The following is a 3,066-nucleotide window of genomic DNA, read 5'->3' as shown; positions in this document are numbered from 1 at the left end:
ACACACACACACACACACACACACACACACACACACAATCAATCAATTCCTCCCCTGAGCCGGCCGTCCCATCCCCTCCCTGCGGTGCCCCTCTACTCCGTTCTCTCCATCCCGGTGAACACAATGCTTTTTGCAATAGCTTCTAGCTCATACCATGAGTCCGTTAGTGTAGGGGGAAGGACCTCTTGAATGTGAGTTTTAGAGTCTCACCATCCAAACCTGCCTAATGGTTTTCCCCTGCTCCCTACAGTTATAGTAAAGGTCCCAAAACTAAATTGGAAGGGGGGAAGAACCAAATCAGCAATCTTCCCAAAACCTAATTTGTTCACCATTACCAAGAGACCACCCATAACCAAACTTAATAGCCTTAGAGGCCCAAAAAACTCCTTTCCAGAAGGTAGAAGCCTCGGCTCCTTGACAACAGAAGATATTAGGGTAAGGTTTGTATTTGTTATCTATAATAGTTTTCCAAATTTTGTCCTCCTTATGAAATTTGCTGCCAAAGCACTCTCCACTGCACAAACACCCTGGCTTGAGTGGCTTGATCTCCAACACCATAACGCTCTAGTCTCCTCATCCCCGTAAACCTCTTTTCTATGCCACACAATTTCACAGCAAATCCCTACTCTACAAAATATCTCTTTCGTGCTAACAAACAGTGGCTCACATACTTACTTCTGGCTAGACACTTGGCTGGTTCCACAACCCCTTGCCACCTCCTTCCCCCACCTAGTTTCACAGTCCACCTTAGAGCTGGTTAAAGTGGCTAACATTTTGTGTTTCGGTATCCAAGCTAACCTTCGTAATCGCCTCTCCCTCACGGCAGAACAAGAGCTTGTGTCGCTTGTGGCTATTTTGCAGGATTTCATGCCCTCGGCGGGGGAAGATCAATGGTTCCTACGACATGGCATTAGCTTCTCCACCAAGCATGCATACGGTGCCCTCATGGCTCGGCCAGATAACGATCTCATTGCTCCTCTCATATGGAGTGCCAAGGTTCCTCGGAAGCTCAAAGTCTTCGCCTGGCTACTCTTCAAAGACCGCCTCAACACCAGGGTCAACCTTGCACACAAGCATATAATCGATTCAGATATATGCCCCCGGTGTGCTAGGCTACCAGAAGACTCCAACCACCTCTTCATCACGTGCCCTCTGGCTAATAGGATTTGGCAACGACTTGGGCTCCTGCCACAAACCAACGACATCACGGACCTATGGGACGTCACTACTCCTCCTCACCTCTCCACCACGGCATGGCCTTCGGTCCTCTTGGCTTTACTATGGATGATTTGGGCAGCACGTAATGACATGGTATTTAGAACGGTCGATCAAAGCTCTGTAATAACCCTTAGGAACCTTATTTCTGCTTTGGACCTCTGGTCTCATCGTCTTGTCCAAACACAAGACAAGGAGGACGTTTTCTCGTGGCGTTCCTACCTCTCTACATGTTGCACCATGCCTATGTAATTCTGTACTTACTGCCACGACAGTCCTTTGAGCAATATATTCAGGTGGGGGAGCTCCCCCTCCGGTGATTCTCAAAAAAAAATTGTCCTCACTACATTCTCTTAATCCAAGCTCCCAGCAGGCAAATGTTAAGATCATGAATATTTCGAATACCTAGGCCCCCAAACTCTTTTTTTATAGAAACCAAAGGCCAATTAGCTAAGTGGAATTTCTTATGACCCTCAAGGCCATTCCATGAGCAATTGGCCATTTGAGTATTGATCATATCTACTGCCCACTTGGAAAACTTTTTAAAGAAGTAGTATATGGGAATGCTTGCTAGACAAGCTTAAGTCAAAGTAAGTCCAGCTGCATAGCACCGTAACTTGATAGGAGTATACAACGTTTTTTGACACTGTCACCTCAAAGTAAGAAATATTCAAAGTCCGTCCACAAGACCACAACACACACGCGCGTGACCAACCTATAGTTGGACGGTTAGGAGAACAATGGTATCCTGAGCAATCAATCCTTTTTCCATTCTTGTTCTGAGGTTGTCGGCTTCCTCCGATGGCACCACTTGCACTCTTTGTCGGGATCTGCAAGGCTTAAGTCCTAGACTTGACATTGGTGTTTGCATTTTTCTAGATTTATTTCAGACTTTTCTCGATGTCCGTTGAGTGTGAGGAGATATTCCCATTGATTACAAGGCGCATGTAGTGACTTCGTCGATATCAATCTCTCGAAGGTGCTCATAAAAGTAGGATGTACGAGTGTGCGTTCATAGGGTTGAGTGAATGCTCGTGTATGTGAGCGATTTCCATCGTACTGTGTAAACAAAAAAGACCTAGGCTGGGATGAACATGTGAGTATTGTATATTGTCATAACGAAAAGAAAAGGAAAGAAGGCCCCAATACAAACAGAAATCCCCTTGCCAATAATATGCCCGAGCGAGAAAGGGACGGCTCCCAACCTTTTGTCGCATGCACACGGATACGATACATAGCAGCCGATCCATCCATCGATCTTATAATCCCTCCCTCCGCGAATTAACTTGTGGTTGAGTTGGTTAGGTGGACAGTGGTATCCCCAATCTATCAAGGTTCAAATCCTGGTGCTCGCATTATTTCTGGATTTATTTCAGAATTTCCGGCGATGCGCTTTCAGTGGGAGGAGACGTTTCCGTCAACAACGAAGCGCCTACGGTGACTTCGTAAATCTGAAGATGATATGCCGGCTCAGTCTTTCGGATGTGCTCATAGGGGTAGGGTGTACGTGCGTGCGTTCATAGGAATGAGTGTATGCGCGTGTATATGAGCGCTTGTGTATGTACTGATGCTAAAAAAAAAATCCCTCCCTCCGATCCTCCTGCCCCTCTCCCTCCCTCCCTCGCCGCAATAGTAAAATTCGGTTCTGGAAGGCAAGCGAGGCACGCACGAGAGGGAGGGAGAGCGAGCGAGCAGGAGATCTCTAAACAATTCCCTTCCCTCTCTCATTGGGATCTGAGTAGTCCTGCCTGCCGCCTCCTGTGCATTTCTCTCTCCCCCTCCTCCTCCTCCTCCCCCCAACCCGGCGCAAATCCATCGCCGAGATCCAAGTCCACCACACCGGACGAGGTG

General features: G+C 47.4%; 1 protein-coding gene across 1 annotated transcript in view; it reads left to right on the top strand.

Moving 5' to 3' along the window:
- Positions 1–2,894: 2,894 nt before the first annotated feature.
- The window catches only part of LOC119286628 (LOB domain-containing protein 36-like), a 2,640-nt gene continuing 2,468 nt past the window's right edge, over positions 2,895–3,066 (top strand). Inside the window, exon 1 of the mRNA XM_037566037.1 lies at positions 2,895–3,063. The gene's annotated coding sequence lies outside the window, so the exon portion shown is untranslated. The remainder of the gene's footprint in view (positions 3,064–3,066) is intronic.

Source organism: Triticum dicoccoides, chromosome 4A (assembly GCF_002162155.2).
Source record: "Triticum dicoccoides isolate Atlit2015 ecotype Zavitan chromosome 4A, WEW_v2.0, whole genome shotgun sequence".
NCBI classification, from domain to species: Eukaryota; Viridiplantae; Streptophyta; class Magnoliopsida; order Poales; family Poaceae; genus Triticum; species Triticum dicoccoides.
The sequence above is the reverse complement of the archived record's forward strand: the minus strand, read 5'-3'. Positions and strand labels throughout refer to the sequence as shown.